At 44.2% G+C, this 20,863-nt stretch overlaps 1 long non-coding RNA gene across 2 annotated transcripts in view; it reads right to left on the reverse strand.

Moving 5' to 3' along the window:
• The window catches only part of LOC148114333 (uncharacterized), a 45,299-nt gene that overhangs the window by 17,368 nt on the left and 7,068 nt on the right, over nt 1–20,863 (reverse strand). For both annotated transcript variants that reach the window (XR_015734030.1, XR_015734029.1), the window contains exons 2-3: nt 14,883–14,994; nt 4,993–5,082 (exon numbers count right to left, since the gene is read on the reverse strand). This is a non-coding gene — a long non-coding RNA (uncharacterized LOC148114333). The remainder of the gene's footprint in view (nt 1–4,992; nt 5,083–14,882; nt 14,995–20,863) is intronic.

Raw genomic sequence — 20,863 nt, forward strand, 5'->3', positions numbered from 1 at the left:
GTCGACTAGCGTAAGGCGCATACCTGCGTTCTGGTCTGCGAAAGGAAGAAGGAAGAATTTTACGTTTTTCTTTATCCTCCACCAAAAGAGGGTCTAAGGCGGCGCCAAACAAGGCTGGAGCTTTAAAAGTTGACAACGCTAGCTTCCACTTTGACTTCGAATCGGCTTTCCAATTGCGGAGCCAAAACATACGCCTATTAGACACTGTAGAAGCGAGAGCACGGGCTGCGAATTTTGCAGCGTTTAAAGATGCATCCGCCGAGTATTCCGTAGCAGCGACTACTTTGTTAATATCCTGATGTATGCACTTCTCAGTGGTGGGAAGGTGCTTCTGTAGCTGCTTGAGCCAAATTAATGTTGCTCTATTGAAAAAAGATGTCGCTGTTGCAGCTTTTATCGCCCAAGCGGCCGCCTGATGGGCTTTGCGAAATCCCATTTCAGTTCTCCTTTCATCGGCCTTTAAACCGTCCATAGCATCCGCTGACACCACTGAGGACGAAGAAAGGCTGGCTACTGGGGCGTCTACCGTCGGTAATGCTAGGATCTCGTCCAACTCCACCGCCGCGCAATAAAGTCGCTTGTCCAGGTTGCTAGGAGCTGTCAAGGAACCTGGCTGACCGAAGGCACCCTGGATGACATCCGCAAAAAGTGGTGGGCAAGGAATAGCGTCTTTCTCCTGCTTAGCCACCTGAAACAAAGCATCATGAGTAGATGAAGATTTGGTAGCTGTGTCAGAAAGAGGAGCAGCCAACAGACCGAATTGAGTGGTCACTTTAGCTTTGTGTAAAAGTGATTTGAAAACAGAAGGACGAAACAGTCCAGTAAACAATGGCTTCTCCGGCGGAAGACCTTCGTCCTCGGAGAATTCCATGTCCTCCGGACACTCCTCCTCCTGGTCAGACGCCTCCGAAGAGACACATTCGATTTGGGATAAGCTCTTCGCTTTAGGATGAGGGGGAAGTAGGGTCAGTGGTTTCGATGAATCGGAAGCCGTTTGAAGAACGCCCATGCCTTGTTGCAATCCGGCCGCTAAGATCTTGGCTAATGATACAGACAATATCGACTGTAAGTCCATTTGGCCAGTGTGTTCCTCAGGTCTCAGTCCAGCCGCTGTCGGGGTAACTGTAGTAGACGGACCTGGTCTGGAACGATCCGGTTGGGCCGTCTGATCCATCAAGGACACGTTGGGCAAAGACATAGAAACCCCACGCGCTGTTTCCAAATTGGAAGAAGTAGAAGGGTGATGGTCAGTGGTCCCAGAGACCTCCGAACAAACTGAAGAGGCACTGGAATGGTCTCGATAACAATCCGACCTTGTTGAGGCCGCGGGACTGGCTGTCTGATCCCTGGCTTTCTTGGCTCTGGCAAACTGTTTTTCAAGTGCCTTGTGGCATTGTAACTCAGATCTGTGCCTACTTTCAAGTTTTGCGGCCTGAGATGCTTTGGATGATGCAATATGTTTAGTTTTGGAGCGCTTCTTCCCCCCTTTTTGTTGGTTTGCCTCAGGAGGTGGAGTCACCTCCTGCTCTCCATCGGATGACAACTCCAAATCCGCCATTATGAAACACCAGCTGCAGGAATTGTGCCTAACAGCGGTGGCCAGAGAAACAATAAACGGCCTTCAAAGGGATCCCAGGGCCAGCTAGTATATATACCACTTAGTGGAAATTTATCCTCAAGCCCTGCGTCTTGGCACTTTCCAGGTCTTAGCCGTCTGGCCTTATAAGGTCAGAGCAGTCTGTCCCCCAAAACGCCGTTACTCACGCCCGTTCGCTGCCTCAAAATGGCGGTCGCGAAATCCCTTCCAAAATGGCGACCGCAGCGAAAGAGGCCGGATACTGGCCTTCCTGGTCGCGTAGGAGCTGGGCGCCGACTCCTATGGCTGCCGTAGGCTCCGGTCCCGTAGGCTTCTCCTGAAAGCGCCTGGGATAACTTGAGGCCGGCGGCGCTGAACTGGCCCGGTCGCGATGATCAGCGGCGAATCAAAATGGCGGCCGGCAGCTCGATCGGCGATAAAAGTCAATTAATGGCTTGGGGGAAGCCTGGACTTCAGAGCCTGTCAGAAGCATAGACAGACGCTCCGGAGCCGCCCAGAATCTCAGAGCTGAGGCGCTCGTGGCTGTCCCAGCTCGCCAGGAGACCAACGAAGCGCCGGCGGCTAAGGGAAATCGCGGATCCGCCCAGCCGGGTCGGATCCAGATAGCTGCTTTGAAGACATTGAAAAAGGAGGAACGGAACACCCTGGAGCCCCAGGCGCGTTATCGCTCCCCCAGCAGCCTCCCTAATCCCACGCTGCAGCTCCGCTGACACAGATAAGGAACGAAACAAAAAATAACAAACAAAATAAAAACAATGAAGGTACCAGCCAAGAACGATTAAGAATCTAGCAAGAGCTAAGCAAAAACACAAGTTCCCTCAGTCACTGAGTGAGAAAGACTGACGGGAATGACACAGAGGGGGCGTGGCCAGCCAAGAAAGTCTACACTCAGTTCCCCAGCAACCTGAGGAGAGCTTCCCAATCAATGGATTGGAGGAGCAGCGTACTTGAAAATCTAGGATTTTATTTTCTTTTATTTTTGGAACAGCCTTTGAGTCATGTTTATCCAGAAATCTCTAAAATAGATTTTTTTTTGCATGTACTGTTGTCTAGTATGGTCTCCCTTACTTAGACCCATACATTTGATTTTTGCTACCTATATATAGGATTTCTCAACTTCGTTGAAATTATTATTTTTTGCCTAATAATCCAACATCACAATTCTCTTAAATGTTGATATTTCTCTCTGAGGTGTTTATAATCCCTCATAATTATGTTGTCTGCCAATCTGATAATATTTTTCAATATCTCATCCATGTCATTTATAAACATGTTGAACAGCACAGAACATAGAATGGTGCCTTATGGTACATCACTCAATTCATCCCTCCATCTTGACACAGAGCTATTAATATACACTCTTTGAGTACTATTAATGTACTCATGACACCATCAATGCCATTGACATTAATAATGCCTATATTGAAGCTCCCTCGTGAAGTGCTGGAGAAGATAGTAAAGCAGATTAAACCAGGGGTGAAATCTATAATTTTTTGCTACCAGTTCTGTGGGCGTGGCTTAATTAGTGGGCGGAGCTTGGTGGTAAGGTGACTGGGAGGAGGTGGCTTGTTGGTCAGGTGGGCGTGGTCAAGTCAATGTCACTTCTTTGCCCTTTTTAACCTACAAAACACAACACAACACAACTGGCTCAGCCACAATATAAAAGCAGCTGTGCTAGTCCCAAAATGGCCCCTGCAACAAGCAGGAACCTTACACAGCCACAAAAAGCCCATAAAAACAACTTTCACACTTTACATACACACAACACAACACAACTGGCTCACCCACAATGTAAAAGCAGCTGTGCTAGACTCAAAATGGCCACTGCAACAAGCAGGAACCTCACACAGCCACAAAAAGTCCAAAAAACCAACTTTCACACTTTACACACACAAAATTCCACATACAATTTTGTGAGATTTTGTGTGTTTGTGTAGTTAGAGTGAAACACTACAGAAACACACAAAATCTCAGAAAGCTGCACAAATATTATTTTATTTTATTTTATTTTTATTTTTATATAAAAGCAGCTAAATTTAAAACTTCCTAAACTTTAAATGGCTAGGATTAAAAAAAGAACAACTAAAAAAAACCCCAATTAACTTTTTTTTTTTGAGAAAAAGTTTTTATTATTTTTTTATAATACAAATAACATTTTCACTTGTCTACTTAAACATTTATAAACCCAACCTTCCACCCCCCTTCCCATCCCCCTCCCCTGACTTCCCAGAAAAAAAACAGGGTATAAATTTTACCAAACATACGCTAAAATATGCTAAGTTAATGCAAGACTAAAACTCCCTAGACCCCTTAACTCCCCTTCTACAGATTATTCATCAACCTCCCTTTAATCCCAAAATAACATATAATCCTTTAAGCTTAAGAGTTTTAAAAACATTAACAAACACTAATAGATCATTCAAAGCCTAGAATTCTCGTAATACATCTGTAAGATATTCTTAGTTCATTTTCTTAATCATTTTACTCTCCCTCCTACTTTTATTCTCAAAATTGAAATATTTTTTCTTAAACCTTAATTAATCATTAATTGAGTTCTTAATTCATTTACTTAATCATTGTAATTAGTCATTAATACATCAATTATTAGACCAAACTATTTTTTTTTTAAAGCTCCCAAAGGGGGAAAAAAACTTACCCAATAGAACAAGGGTCTCCAACCTTGGCAACTTTAAGACTTGTAGACTTCAACTCCCAGAATTCCTCAGCCAGCTTTGCTTTGCTGGCTGAGGAATTCTGGGAGTTGAAGTCCACAACTCTCTGCCTGCTTGATTGCAGGCAGGGAGATTCAGTTGCTTGTTGATGCAATGGATTGCAAGGATTACAACAAGGCGTTGCGACCAGCAGCTAAGGTAAGCAAGCTGAGGGGGGGAGGGGGAGGGATTTTTGCTATCGATTAGCAGGCAACAACTGAGATCATCAGAGCTGGGATCGTCAGAACTGGGCTCTCAGAGCCATTTAAAAGAAAAAAAAAGGCTCTGATGATTGCGCGGCTCAACTGGGCATCGGGGGCGGGGGCAAGGATTTTTGCTACTGGTTCTCCGAACTGCCCGCCGCCATCGCTACCTACTCGCCCGAGCCGGTGCGAACCAGGAGCATTTCACCCCTGGATTAAACTATAAAAAGTCAGTGTTATGCTTGGGTAGAGTGTATGGCCAGATCTGATGTTAAACTAGATAGTTTTGTGGCCAGAAGACTATTCTAAAGTAAAGCTCAAAGATGGGGAAAAAATAATTCTATTAACCTGACTATGAATCTCTGACAATTCAGACAGTATTTAACAATATACTCAACAAATAAGGAAAACAATTATCCTTAATTGTTAAGGATAATCACTTGCTATCATACTTAATGCTCTTGTTTAAAAAAACACTCACCTTTGTTGCCCTAATGTGAAACGCCTATAGAGAGAAAACTTCACTGCAAATTGAACTATTCCTTCATCATTCTTCCTGTTCTTTGCTCCTCTGTGAAATACAAACAACACCAATTCAGGATGAAAGTTAGACTTATGAACAGAATGAGAACACATGTTTAGTTTATACAAATGTAGTGTCAAAAGAAACTGCCATATACTACAAAAGTTCATAAGATTCACCATCACATGAAGCCATGGTTTCCTTAATCAAGGTTTATGAAATGCACTATAATTTGCTAATATTAAACCAAAACTAGTGAAAGTTACTATCGCTTGATAAAATAATCAATTCAGCTAGTGAATGGTAGCCATGTTTAAGGTAGCCATTTTTCCTGCTACCTTAAACATTTTTCATCATAGCAAACATCTGTTTTACTAGTGAACTATTAAATATTGGGGAATTTAAAATAGCTATGCTAATTCTAATTAGGGTATAAACTTTAGTATTTCAGTTGCATGTCTGATTTCTGAATTTTAATTATACTTGTCATCAGTGAGTGGCAGAATGCCAGTATTTATTATTTCTTCTTCTGTTTTCCCTTTATTTTAATTCCTTTTGAGGTCTTTTCTACTAGCTTCTCTGCTGTCCAATTCTGTTCACCATTGCTATGATTTTGAAATTCAAGATATATATCTTATTATACTGCTTTAATATCACTTAAAATCAAGAGCATTACATGTCACTTTCTTCAATATTGAAATTCTACTTCTGTTTCCTACTTCTTCTTCGTCATCTAAGTCCCTACTGATTAGTATATTGTCAAGGGGAATCCAGCAGGTTCTGGCAGGTTCTGGAGAACCAGTAGCGGAAACTTTGAGCAATTTGGAGAACCAGTAGCAGAAATTTTGAGTAGTTCGGAGAACTGACAAATACCACCTCTGGCTGGCCCCAGAGTGGGGTGGGAATGGAGATTTTGCAATATCCTTCTCCCAGGAGTGGGGTGGGAATGCAGATTTTGCAGTATCCTTCCCTGCCACACCCACCAAGTCACACTAGGTCCACCAAGCCACCCCACAGAACCAGTAGTAAAAAAATTTGGATTTCACCACTGGAACTGATCCTCTTGTGCATTCAGCAAGACAAGTCAGGTATTTTCTGGAAGAATCGCGCTTGGCAGAGTTTGTTTTTCAAGTTATAGAGGCATATTTAAAGCTCCCCCATCATTGTAACTTTATATCTCATTGAAAGTTCTGCAGTTGCCTCTTGAAAAAAGCACCTTTGGTATTTGTATTTTATTATTTTTAGTTGAAACACTAATTGATTAGAAGAATATAGCATAAATGATTAGCGCACAGTTATACTAATTCTGAAAAGTTTCAAAGTACGCAGATAAGGAAGAATTAATCTGAGTCTGTTTAGAGGCAATTTATGTCTCTAATACATGCCTTCAAAACTAGAAAGAAATAAAAGAAGGAAAGGAAAAATGGAAGGGTTAGAAAACGATTTACTAAAATGAGTGGATTATGTAAATGCTGATTCCTCAGAAACAGCAGATGCTATTTCAGTTAACAAAGACGCTATTTATCTATCAAGACATTTTGCTAGCCCTCATAATTTTATATGAACATAACTGGCCCATCTGGTGCCTGGCCTAAATAAATGGAATATGAGCAGTAGATCCATCTAAGCGCTTGAAACCACATAGAAAACAAGAACATAAATGACTCTTACTAAATACTGTGTTTTTATACAGAAATTTTTTTGGCTAAACAACATGGGTTGTTTAAGTTAATCAGTCTGCTGTGATTAAATTGTTGTTTTTTGTAAATGCCGTAAGCTTTTGAAAAACAAAATACTACAGTAAACTATGAGATATGATTTGAATAAATCTGTATTTCTTATTTATGCAGTAGTTCTGCCTCCTCCCTCACACTGATAAAAGGAAGCAGAAAAACACAAATAGGTCTTTAATGCCTTTGCCATAAGTATTCTGATAACAGAATGAAAAACATTCATAATCAGGAAACAGTTCTAGCTAAATCAGATTTTTTTCATGTGCCTATTTTTGACAGCATATGAAAAATGAAAAGAGGACAATGGAATCTATTAAAAATGAACATTACGGTACCTGTTTCTACAATTATGATGCACAGGTAGGCCAAGAGTTATAACAGCAATTGCGATCAGAATATGTACTACTAAGTGATATTATAACGTGTGATATCATGTGACTACATTGATTAGCAATGACAATCCCTGCAGTACCTGTTGCCATCATTAATATCCCAGGTATCCCATTATTAATATCCCAGGTATTCCAGGTATCCCATTAAACCGGAGGTCTGGGATACAAGTGATCCCAGACCTCCGGACTTTTCATCGGGCCCTTAAAACCTATTTTTTTCAGTTAGCCGAGTTGTCCTGATTTTATGGTTGGTTTTAAATTTTGATATTGATTTTAATTGAAATGTTTTAAATTATGGGCCAAATTTTAGCTAATTATTTTAAATCTATTTTAACTTTTGTGTACGAATGATTTATATTTGGCTGTTCACCGCCCTGAGTCCAAAAGGAGAAGGGCGGTATAGAAATCTGAAAAATAAATAAATAAATAAAGTAAGTAAGAATGTGGATTGTTAAGCAAGAGTCTGCTTGCAACTTCCTGCTGGCTCCCAAAAACCAAAATCCGTAGGGGAGCAAGCAGGAAGTTGCCAAGTCCCAGATAGTTCATATAGGATTAGGGCGACTGCTTCCAAGTGGAAGAAAGTAACCGATAATCTGTGCAGCTGACGTGTGAGTGCAGCAAGGCTCGGGGAGGGTTCTGAGAGTGCTTATGTGGTGAGGGATGCACAATGTGAGTGTGAGGAACTTGAGGTTATTGCTGCCAGGCAAGAGACAATGCCAAGGTTCATGAGGCAAGAAAAGACATGGCACAAGTGCAGGGAGGCTTGGGTAAGATGCAAGGATGATGAGGGAGGCAAATTGTGGGTACAGCAAAGCTTGGGAAGAGTGTTCAGGTGGGCTGTGAGACACAATGAGAGTAGAATGGCTAGGGGAAGGTGTACCAAAGGGGAAGACTTATCTGAACAGTAGATTGCAATCTTCTCTGTTGGCTCAAGGTTACAAGTTGTGATTATATGATCCCGTTAAGTGCGAACTAGTTGCCAGGCACCCAAACTGAGGGCAGGGGTACTGTGACAATCCTAACCACCATTCAGTACTATTGTAACTTCAAAGGGTTGTTGAATAAGTAGCTATTAACAATATAACAGAATGACAGAGTTGGAAGGAACCTTAGAGGTCTTCTAGTCCAACCACCTGCTCAAGCAGGAGACCCTGTACCATTACAGACAAATGGCTGTCCAATCTCTTCTTAAAAACTCATAACTTTTAAATGCAAGTCATTCTACTGATTAATTGTTCTCCCTGTAAAGAAATTTCTCCTTAGTTCTAGGTTGGCTCTCTCTTTGATAAGTTTCCATCATTTTTTGTTCTGCCTTTAGATGCTTTAGAAAATAGGTTGACTCTCTCTTCTTTGTGACAGCCCCTTAGATACTAGAAGACTGCTATCATATCTCATCTTGTCCTTCTCTTCATTAGCAATAGTAATAGCACTTAGACTTATATAGTGCTTCACAGTGCTTTACAGCTCTCTAAGCAGTTTACAGGGTCAGCATGTTGCCCTCAACAATCTGGGTCCTCGTTTTACCCATCTCGGAAGGATGGAAGGCTGAGTCAATTGTGAGATTTAATCTGCCAAACTGCTGGCAGCCGGTGAGCAGCAGAAGTAGCCTGCAGTACTGCACTCTAACCATTGCGCCACTGTGGCTCTTAATTAGACTAGACCAGGGGTCCTCAAACTTTTTAAACAGGGGGCCAATTCACAGTCCCTCAGACTGTTGGGGGGCCGGACTGTCTGGGTGGGCATGGCTAGGTGGCCATGTGACTGGGTGGGCATGGCTAGGTGGCCATGTGACTGAGTGGGCGCTGCCAATTTAGCAGTCCATTTTGCCAATTTAGGGAGAGGGGTTCAACTGTCTCAAACATCTCCTGTCTGTTTCTTCATGGATCAAGGGGAGAATCTTTGCTTGTTTGGAAGGTCAATTTTCTCTGGCAACGGTAAGGCAATTTGAGTTCGGGAGAGATTTCGGGCTTGGAATGAGAATCAATCAGGAATCAGGTGAACCTCCCTCTTTTCTGTGGATCTGCGCAATGTGGGATTCTTTGAACACCCCTCACCCCGCCCCCATTTAACTAACTCCACATCTCCGATCTGGATAACTCTGGAATGAAGGATGAGTTTATGAGTGAAAGTACATTTTATCTAATGGAGGGGAGGGGAGGGGGATGTGCGTGTCCCAACCTCTTCCATTCTTCTTGGAATCCGCCCTCCAGGACCTCCTGAAGCCTCAGCCTAGCATCCTCCCCCGATCATTAGAACAAAGGCCAGCAAGTCCCGCTCTTTATCAATGGGGGGTGGAGTGGGACTATGCAAAAGAACGTTCACCTTAATATGGGGGGGGGGATATTTGAATTTGTGTCCACTGGTAGCGCTACTCCGATGGCTCCTATAGTCATAATGAGAGATTTGAGGGGACAGCAGGGCGGAACAACCAAAAAACAAAAAGAATGAAAAAATTCAGCTGTTATAAATGGATTATTGTGCATTTGAACATTCTGATGGAATGTTTCTTGTTATATCCCCACCACACCCCCCAATCCGGGTTTGGCTTCAGCCCTAATTCTTTCATAGCCCTGAGAATTCTGAGAGTTGGAGTCCATTGGTCGTAAAGGTGCAGGGAACTCCCGTTTCTACCTGTCCCACGGAGATCAGGAAGCACAAAAAACCCAGAAATGCCAAAGATAATGGCGTCTGCGCAGTGACATTTTCTCTGCGTGGCATAGCCTTTTTTCTTCTACTTTTGCTCCAGGTTCGTCACTCTCTGGGCAGCCCTATCTGGGGAACTGCCAGCCCATCCACCAGAGCTGCGAAGCAGTGCAACGAGAGAAGTGGAAATGGGGGTGGGGGGTGTTCAAAGAATCCCACGTTGCGCAGATCCACAGAAAGGAGGGAGGTTCACTTGATTCCTGATTGATTCTCATTCCAAGCCTGAAATCTCTCCCAAACTCAAATTGCCTTACCGTTGCCAGAGAAAATTGACCTTCCGAACAAGCAAAGATCTCCCCCCTTGATCCGTGAAGAAACAGTCAGGAGACGGTTGTGACAGCTGAAACTCAGCCCCCCCACTCCCGTTTGAGCAAAGCTGCCTCCACAAAGCATCACACGGTGTAATTATGCAGCAGGCGCAGGCTCTCCTGTTGGGACCCTTTGGTCCCACCCCCCCCCCAATGGAGCGACGGTGGACCGAAGTCCCTGGCAAATCTTTCTGACTGCTGGGAGATGCCGCAGCTGGGCAGCATGAGTTTCTCCGGGGCTTTTCCAGAGTGGGAGGGTGGCGCAGGATTACAATTCCCATCCCCAGGCTCGCTGGAGAGATGGGTTTTATGGCAGCCAGGAACGCCGCTGTCTTCGGGACTCCGTGGCTGGGCGTTATGGGTCACGGTGTCTTTTCTGGACTGGATGGGGGGAAGGCGGCGCGGGAGACCTTCACTTAGGCTGCCGTGGCGCAGCATTACAGGTCCCATCATCCAGAGTCAAGGGAGGTAACCTTTCTGGCGGCCAGGCAGGATGGGTTTCTCCGGGGCTTTTCCCAACTGGAGAGTGGGGCGGGGGGGTGACGCGGGACTACAGTTCCCATCCCCAGGCTCGCTGGATGGGTTTTATGGCAGCCGGGGAACGCCGCTGTCTTCGGGACTCCATGGCTGGGCACGGTGGGTTTCTCTTGGGCTTTTCCCGACTGGAGGGGGGCGGTTGGCGGGACTACAATTCCCATTCCCAAGCTCGTGGGAGATCTTCTTCCTGGTGCCCAAAAGTTCGGGGGGCTGGAGAGGTATCCTAAACTTAAAACTGTTGAACCTGTCGGTCCTGTATCGCAGGTTCAAAATGCACTCTCTTCGGTCGATCCTGGCGGGGGTACAGCAAGGGGACTTGCTTCAATTGGTGGATCTACGAGAGGCCTACTTACATGTTCCGGTGCACCCCAATCACAGACAAATTCTGAGATTCCAATACAACGGACGTCATTTCCAGTATCGGGCGATGCCATTCGGCCTGTCCTCCGCACCGCACACCTTCACGAAGCTAGTGGCGGTGGTTGCAGATGCACTCCGTCAACATCCGGTGCGAGTGATGTGCTATCTCGACGATGTTGATTCTCTCATCGTCCCCTGATCAGGCATCACGCGACAGGAGCCTCGTTCTGGACACCTTCCAACGCCATGGGTTCTCGATAAACCTCGAGAAGAGCCACCTGGTCCCAACTACGAGGCTCATTCATCTAGGAGCATTGATAGACTCTGTCAGAGGGCAGGTTTTCCTCTCTCCAGACAGAGCTCAAAGCATCAACGACCTGATTCTTCACATCTGAGTCCTGGAGAAGGTGCCTCTGATCCTTCTCGCGCAACTGCTCGGGAAAATGGTGTCCTGTTACAACATTGTTCCGTGGGCATGCAGACACTCCCTTGCATTACAGTGGTTCCTCCTCCCCTTTCAGCGGTCGGGCCACTCCTCTTCAAGCCGCCAGGTGTACTTACCTCCTCAAGTCCGTCTGTCCCTGACTTGGTGGATGTCGCCAGCGATGCTCGAGGGCTGTGACTTTCTGGAGCCGGAGAGACTTATTTTAACATCAGACGCCAGTCTAAGGGGTTGGGGGGCGCACCTCGGCAACCTTGTGATTCAAGGTCTGTGGTCACCGGCAGAACGTCTCTGCAGCATAAATCTGCTCGAGTTGCGAGCGGTCAGGTTGGCCCTCCTGCGCTTCCAAAGTTCAGTGGAGGGCCGTCATATTCTGGTCCTTACGGACAATACAGCGGCCAAAGCGCACATAAACAAGGAAGGGGGCACAAGGTCCAGGACACTAATGTTCGAAGCGGAACATCTCTTCAACTGGGCAGAGCGTCACCTGCTATAGATGAAGGAGGACCACATTTCGGGGGTGGACAACGTACGGGCCGACTGGCTCAGCCGGGAACAGATCGACCCGGCGGAGTGGCAGCTCCACCCTCGTCTGTTTCAGGAGATTTGCCACCGGTTCGGGACACCAGTGATAGACTTGTTCACCTCTCGGAAGAATTCTCAACTGCCTCGCTTCGTGTCCGGGATTTCCGGACCCGTCGGCGGAGGATCGCAACGCTCTCAGGTGTCAATGGCCAAAGGACCTTCTCTATGCGTTCCCTCCCATCCCTCTGCTGTCCCGGGTTGTGAGGAAACTGCTGCTCGAGAAGGCGGATTTGATCCTGGTGGCTCCCAACTGGCCTCGCAGGGCCTTTTATGCAGACCTCGTCGCCCTCTCCATGGTACCACCTTGGGTGATCCCACCTCACCAAATATCGCTTCACCCCTTAGACAGTCGTAGCTGTTGTGTCGTTTGGACCGTCTCATGTATGTCCCGTTCTGGAGAAGATGCCGGGGACCCGGAAGACGAAGAAATTCCTGCCATGGATGCTGAGGCGGCATGTTGAGGAGCGCTTGAGTCAAGACCCACTTCTGCGACGGCCGCCCGATGGGCCTTGTCCCACTGCCTCTCGAGAGCGTTATGTCAGCGCTGGGCATCTCTATCCAATCCTTTGGTCACTTTTGGCTTGTGGGATCTGTGGCTTGAAGACTCAGACCGCGTCCTTGAAGACTTCTTAGCCCGCTTAGATGATCTGTGTGCTGGGCTCTGTTCGGGCTCAATGTCAGATGAGAGTGCAGGGTCCACCATGCCACTAGGGAGATGGGCAATGGAGGCAATAGATAGACCAGTCTTAGTGGTATGCCCTTCCACCGTTTTTGTTTTTTTTTGAAAAAAAAAACTAAGTACAGAAATTGATCACTGCAATATGAATGCAAGTCCACTTAGCCCAAGGTATTGCAAAGCTGTCAGGGAAGCCATCAGAATTCAAAGGCAGTAACGTCTTTTAGCGTCTGCAAACTCCGCCCCAGTCACTGAGGAAAATGGCGGGCGCTAGAAATGGACACCGGCAAATGGCGAGTGCTCCCAAATCAGTCCAAAATGGCGCCCGCCATCGTCGGTAGTCCCAGAGGCTAAATTGACAGCCCCACGTCTCCTCAGGCCAGCTGGGGCGATACCGCTGCCGTGGCGATCGTCCCGAGGCGGAATTTCAAACGGAGAGCGCACCTCAGTCGTGACGCTTCTCCGAAGCCAGCTTCAATAAACTGCGCCGTTTGAAAGTGGCGGCAGGCCTGCGTGTCAATTGTTGCCTCCAACACAGCCGGCCGAGTAGTTGAAGCGCGGGGAGCGCACCTTTAAGGTGATGCAACCCCGAAACCGCCGATAACGAGAAGAGAGCAGTGGCGATAGTGGCAAGCCTGCGCGCCCGGTCCACGCTCGCGGCTAGTAAGGGCAAGCCGGATCCGCCCCGAAGAGTCGGAATCTGGTGGCTGCAATTCCCTGAGGTGTGGGCGGCCCGGAGCCCAGACACACAACATGCAACCAGGAGCACAGTCAGAAGAAATATCCACGCGCAGGTTAATCAAAAATAACAAAAGGTCTAAACGCAATAAAGAAACACAGGGAGAGAGATAGGAGTTAGAAAATTGAAAGGAAATTCTAAACTAGTTACCACAGCTCTTAAATTCACATCAGCTCTTGTCAGTAACTGAGTGATAGACTGGAGCATTATGGGATTGGAGGCGTGCCTTAACAGGGAGAGTTTAATCAGCTTTCACTCAGTTAGTGTCAAGATCTGAGGGAACATCCCAGCTATGGACAGTGGGAGCAGCACTCTGGAAAACACATCTTTTCTAAATGAACCTTTTGCTCCAGTCACAAATTAAAACAAATCATTAACAAATCTTATTTTCAATTAACACAACTCAATATTTTAAACAAATATTTCCCTCAAATCTATCTATATAACTATGCCATTATCCCCCAAAACCCGTTACTTAAATCTTAAATCCTAACCAGTTATCAATTCATTTTTCTGTTTCATTTGCTTAGATGGATATATTAACAATATAAATCATACAATTATATTAAACAGATTAAACATTCATTAATAATAATTATTATTATTAAACCTAACTTATTCATTTTATCTTAACTGTTTCAACATGTACTTCCTCATTTTAATTATCCCACCTCTTTTTATTATCTTTGATGTTAAACCAATCATTTCTATTTCTTGACTGTAAATCACAGCATAGCCCTTTGTTTTGGTTGTTGAATATAGTATATTTTTATTTTTTGGTCATTGCCCAGCATGCTCTTTGTTTGGCTGTTAAAACATAGCATATTAATTTTGGTTTTTGGCCGTTACACGGCATATTAAGTTTCGTTTTGGCTGATACCTAGCATGACCATTTGTTTGGCTGTTCAATACAGCATATTATAGCTTTTTGGCTGTTAAATACAGCATGTTCATAGTTGGTTTAACAATCTCTACTTAAACCTTTCTTTATTGTTTCCCTCCATCTATGCATTGCTTTTCATTTAATCACATTTTCCTTTATCCTTTTTCATAGCATTCATAACATTTTAACCTTGAGATACGGATCTTGCTTAAAACATATTTTAAAGTATATTTTTAAATTCCTTTTAACATTTTCAATTAATCATATTCACCATTATTCTTTACCTAAACATGTAAAAAATAAAATAAAGTAAGATGATTGTAATAAATTAAAGGGAGGATTTTATAGAAATTAAAATGTTAAATGAAACTAATTAATACATGTAAAGATATGTTTAATGCAAGAACTATGTTTTAATGATAACATGGTTAACATCTTTTTTGTATTATGGTGACCAGAAATGGATGCAATATTATAGGTGTGGTCTCACCGGTACAGTATAAAGCAGTAATTACATCTTGTGTGATCTTGATACTATACTTCTGTTGATGTGGCCCAGGACTGCATTGGCTCTTTTGGCAGCTGCATCAATTAAGGACTACCTGTATGAATAGATACAAATTGTTTTAATGTGTTATTTTTTTTGCCACCTATCTCCCCTGCAAGGTGACTCTGGGCTTGTATGCCAACAGACAACATTATAGAATATATTGAGCACTCAGCAAAGCTTTGATACTTTGCTTATGAAAAACAACAGAACCACAGCCTATTTACTGTTGACACACTATATTGCAAGGTAGAGAACAGCAGACACAACAAAGAAAAAGGAGACACAGTAGAAACTACAGCTTGACATTGGAATATTTTAGATAAACCCATTCATGTGACCTATTTATTATTTATACCTTTCTACTGGGTCAGTTGCTAGCCTTACCATCTTTCAGATAACAACAATTTGATTTACCAAGCCACAAGTTCCTAACTAACTCTTATTTTTGTCTCCACTCAGGATCCCTTCAGCTTGCTGTGAACATTTTTTTTCTTTTTTTACAAAGGTACTTTAAGGACTTCATATGTATGGAGGGGGGCATTTCATAGAGTTAACATGTGTATGGCTGTGAGGGTGCAATAAGCTACAGTTTCTCACTAGTTGATGAATAGAAGTCTCTATGGTAAAGCGTTTTCTATGTTTATAGTTATTTTTTCAAATGGTTCTGATCCATGTCATTTCATGCAGAACACAACTCCGTGCTCTTGGAACACTTTACCATGTTCACAGTTGAAACTGTCAAGAACATTGCAGAGATCTCTGCTGAAAGAAGCGAAAAAGGTTTTGCAAAGTGCTGCTGTCCAGCAATGGTTCTCAAACATCTTTGTCTAAGGAGGTCTTTACCTTAATAGAATAACAGAATAGCGTTGGAAAGCATCTTGGAGATCTTCTAGTCCAGCCCCAGGCTCAAACTCAGAATAGAATAGAATAGAATAGAATAGAATAGAATAGAATAGAATAGAATAGAATAGGAACAACAGAATTGAAAGGGACCTTAGAGGTCTTCTAGTCCAACCCCCTGCTTAGGCAGGAAACCCTACACCACTTCAGACAAATGGTTATCCAATCTCTTCTTAAAAACTTCCAGTTTCTCCTTAGTTCTAAGTTGCTTCTCTCCTTGATTAGTTTCCACCCATTGCTTCTTGTTTTACCCTCAGGTGCTTTGAAGAATAGCTTGACTCCCTCTTCTTTGTGGCAATCCCTGAGATATTGGAACACTGCTATCATGTCTCCCCTAGTCCTTCTTTTCATTAAACTAGACATACCCAGTTCCTGCAACTGTTATTCGTGTTTTAGCCTCCAGTCCCCTAATCATCTTTGTTGCTCTTCCCTGCACTCGTTTTAGAGTCTCAACATCATGCAGGACACTGCTCGCTCATATTTAAATGATTGTCCACTAGGACTCCAAGATCCCTCTCACAGTTATTACTATTGAGCAAGGTACCATATATACTGTACCTGTGCATTTTGTTTTTCGTTCCTAAACGTAGAACCTTACTTTTTTCACCATTGAATTTCATTTTGTTAGATAACGCCCAATGTTCAAGTCTGTCAAATCCTTCTGTATCTTAAGCCTATCTTCTGGAGTGTTGGCTATTCCTGCCAGTTTGGTGTCATCTGCAAATTTGATGAGTTCCCCATCTATCCCGTTGTCCAAATCACTGATGAAGATGTTGAGCCTTGGGGTACCCCCCTGCATACTTTCCTCCATGTATTTATTTATTTATTTATTTATTATTTATTTATTTTATTCAATTTGTATCCCGCCCTTCTCCTAGTGGACTCAGGGCAGTGCACAGCCAGAACTAAAACACACACCAATACAAAATTTAAAATTTTAAAAGAATTATATAACTGTGGCCCAAAATTTAAAACATTGAAACTAAAACCCATTTGACAATTTAAACGGCTAAAAGAGGCTTAAAAGGGGGGGAGGGGGGTTTCACACCAGCCCTGCTTGATGGAAAAGTTTTTAGAGCACGGCAAAAGACCCGGAGATCCGATATCCTTCGTATCTCCGGGGGCAAATCGTTCCAGAAGGCAGGAGCTGCCACAGAGAAGGCCCTCCCCCTGGGGGTCGCCAGCCGACATTGCCTGGCTGATGGCACCCTGAGGAGTCCCTCTCTGTGGGAGCGTACTGGTCGGTGGGAGGCTATCGGCGGCAGAAAGCGGTCCCGCAAATACCCAGGTCCCATGCCATGGAGCGCTTTAAAGGTGGTGACCAAAACCTTGAAGCGCACCCGGAAGACCACTGGAAGCCAATGTAGCTCACGCAGGAGAGGTGTGACATGGGAGCGCCCTCTCGCTCCCATAATCCCCCGCGCGGCCGCATTCTGCACCAGTTGGAGCCTCCGGGTGCTCCTCAAGGGGAGCCCCATGTAGAGAGCATTGCAGTAGTCCAGGCGGGAAGTGACGAGCGCCTGAGTGACTGTGCGTAAGGAGTCCCGATTCAGAAAGGGACGCAACTGGCGAATCAGGCGAACCTGATAAAAAGCCCCCCTGGCTACGGCCATCATATGCTCTTCTAAAGACAGCAGTGCATCCAGGAGGACCCCCAAGTTGCGAGCCCTATCCATGGGGGCCAATAACTCACTCCCAATACCCAGCGATGGCACCAGCTGGCTATATCAGGACGCCGGAAGCCACAGCCACTCGGTCTTGGAAAGGTTGAGTCGAAGCCTGTTACTCCCCATCCAGGTCCGCACGGCCTCCAGGCACCGGGACCTCACTTCAAGGGCATCGTTGGGATGGCCTGGGGTGGAGATGTACAGCTGAATATCATCAGCGTACTGATGGAACTCCACCCCAAAGCCACGGGTGATCTCACCCAGTGGCTTCACATACATGTTGAACAGAAGGGGCGAGAGGACCGACCCCTGCGGCACCCCACAAACAAGGCGCTTCGGGGTCGACCTCTGCCCCCCTGCCAACACAGACCGGTCGGAGAGATAGGAGAACCACCGCAAAACGGTGCCACCCACTCCCAACCCCTCCAACCGGTGCAGCAGGATACCATGGTCGATGGTATCAAAAGCTGCTGAGAGATCTAACAGGACCAGGATAGAGGAGCAACCCCTATCCCGAGCCCTCCAAAGATCATCCACCAACGCGACCAATGCCATTTCCGTGAAGCTGGACTGGAGCGGATCCAGATAGAGAGCTTCATCCAGGTACCCAGGAAGCTGTCGCGCCACCACACTCTCAACAACCTTCGCCAAGAGGGAAAGTTGGAGACTAAACGGTAGTTAGCCAAAACAGCCGGATCCAGAGCAGGCTTTCTGAGGAGGGGCCTCACCACCGCCTCTTTCAAGGCAAGACACCCTCACTCAAGGAAGCGTTGATAATCCCCTGGAGCCAGCCTCACATAACCTCCCGGGAGGCCAGCACCAACCAGGAGGGACACGGGTCCAATAAACATGTGGTCGCGTTCAGCCGCCCCAGTATCCTGTCCACGTCCTCGGGAGTATCCTATCCACATCCTCGGGAGCAACAGGGTCGAACTCCTGCATGTAGATGCAGTTCCATTGATGACTACACATTAAGTGCAGTTGGTCAGCCAGTTACGCATTCATCTGGGGGTGATGCTGTCTAACCCACATTTTTCTATTTTATCAAGTAGTAGGTTATGCTCTACTTTATCAAATGCCCTACTGAAGTCCAAGTAAATTATATCAACAACATTCCTCTGGTCCACTAATTTTGTCACTTTGTGCAATAACAGGAGTCTGGCATGATCTGCTTTTGACAAACCCATGTTGGCTTTTGGTTATTACTTTGTTTGCTTCTAGGTGTTTGCTGATTCGTTGCTTGATTATCTTTTCCAGAATCTTCCCTGGTATTCTGGAAGGCTGATAGGTCTGTAGTTTCCTGGATCTATTTTTTCCCCCTTTTTTCAAGATAGGAACTACATCAGCTCTTTTCCAGTCCTCTGGCAGTTCCCCGGTGCTCCAGGATTTTTGAAAGATATAGTTCAGTGGTTCTGAGATCTCGTCTGCCAATTCCTTCAGAACCTTGGGGTGTAATCCATCTGATCCTGGTGATTTGAATTCGTCTAGGGTAGACAGGTGTTCACTTACCATTTTCTTCCCTCTTTTAACTTGTGTTCCTAATCTGTTTTTTGTGGTGCTGTTTTTAATAGGTTAACTGTTTTTTCTCTTTGCGTAAAGACAGATGCAAAAAACGAGTTAAGTAGTTCTGCTTGCTCCCTGTTGCTCCCAGTACTCTTCAACATCTTCATCAGTGATTTGGACAAAGGGATAGATTGGGAACTCCTCAAATTTGCAGACAACACCAAGGTAACAAGAATAGCCAACACTCCAGAAGATAGGCTTAAGATACAGAAGGATCTTGACAGACTTGAACATTGAGCGCTATCTAACAAAATGAAATTCAACAGTATTAAGTAAGGTTCTATATTTAGGCAAAAAAAACCCAAAAACCCAAAATGAAATGATTATGCTGTGTTTAACAGCAAAAATAAAGATGATTATGCTGGGTTTAACAGTAAAAATAAAATAATTACGCTGGGAATAACAGCCAAAAAACAAAAATGATTATGCTGGGTATGACAGCAAAAACAAGGAGGATTATACTGGGATTAACAGTAAAAGTGAAATGATTATGCTGGGTTTAACAGTAAAAATAAAGTTGATTGTGCTGGGATTAACAGTAAAAGATTATGATTAAAATAAAGATGAAGATGACGTCTTGGGATAAACAGAGGATTAGCAGTAAAAATAAAATGATTATGTTGGGATTAATAATTAAAATTAGGATGATTATGTTGGGATAAACAGCAATAAAGATGTTTAAATTGCGAGCAACAGTTAAAATATTGTTAAATGCTTTATATTTTTAAAATACATCCATCTAAGCAAAAAGAAAAAGAAAAATGAAATGATATTTGGTTAGGATTTAAAGATTTAAGTAATGGGTTTTTGGGATAATGGCATTGTTAAATAGACAGAATTTAGGGAAATAATTAAGTAAATATTAAGTTGTGTTAATTGAAAATTAAGATTTGTTAGTGATTTGTATTAATTTATGACCGGATCGACTTCCGGTGGCACCGCAGGCGCCGAGGACGCTCTTTTCTTGAGCGCCAGCCCCACAATCTCGTAAAGCCGCTAGCGCAAATAAGTTGTCTAGCGGCTTGGAAACTTTCTCCCCCGGAAAAGGGGAGGAAGAGAGCAGATGGGCGTAGGTAGAGCTCCCCAAGGAGCCCCAGGAACAATTCTGGGGCTCAAAGGGTGAGAGCTCCCTGGAAGCCCGACAGAGCTCTGGATCCGGGACATTTCTGCTTCAAGCAAAAGAACACGCCGCGACCACCCCTGCAAACAACGCTTGGAATAAACATCATTTGGAAGCAGGCTGAGCAAACTCAGGAGAGATTAGATCTGCAAGTACTGAACTTTAACTCCAAATGTGTATTACTTCCTTCTGACTTATTAAGGGGAGAAAGTGAAACCAAGATGGCGATTGAGCTTTAATGGGGCGTGAAAGCGAAAGTTAAAAAGGAAGTTTCTTTTAGTGTTGGCAGACCCTGTTCAAAATTAGAGATTTGTGCTTTAAAGGAAAGGAGATCAAATAACTAAAAATATGACTATAAATCAAAAAGAAGAATTAGAAAGACTAACACGATTTGAAATTGTAAAAAAAGTTAAGTATTTAGGGGTCTATATTATGACATCAAATGCGAAATTATTTAAGTATAATTACGATCCGTTGTGGCAAAAAATACAGATGGAAAACTGGAAAAAATTACAATTATCTTGTTAGGAAGAATAGCAGCAGTAAAAATGAATGTTTTGCCTAATTTTTTGTTTCTTTTTCAAATGATACCAATACTTAAAAAAGAGAATTTGAAGATATGGCAGAAAGGTATTAATAATTTTGTTTGAGCAGGGAAGAGACCGAGAATA

The sequence above is a fragment of the Pantherophis guttatus genome, chromosome 4, assembly GCF_059756535.1.
Source record: "Pantherophis guttatus breed Tessera chromosome 4, ASM5975653v1, whole genome shotgun sequence".
In the NCBI taxonomy this organism is placed as follows: Eukaryota; Metazoa; Chordata; class Lepidosauria; order Squamata; family Colubridae; genus Pantherophis; species Pantherophis guttatus.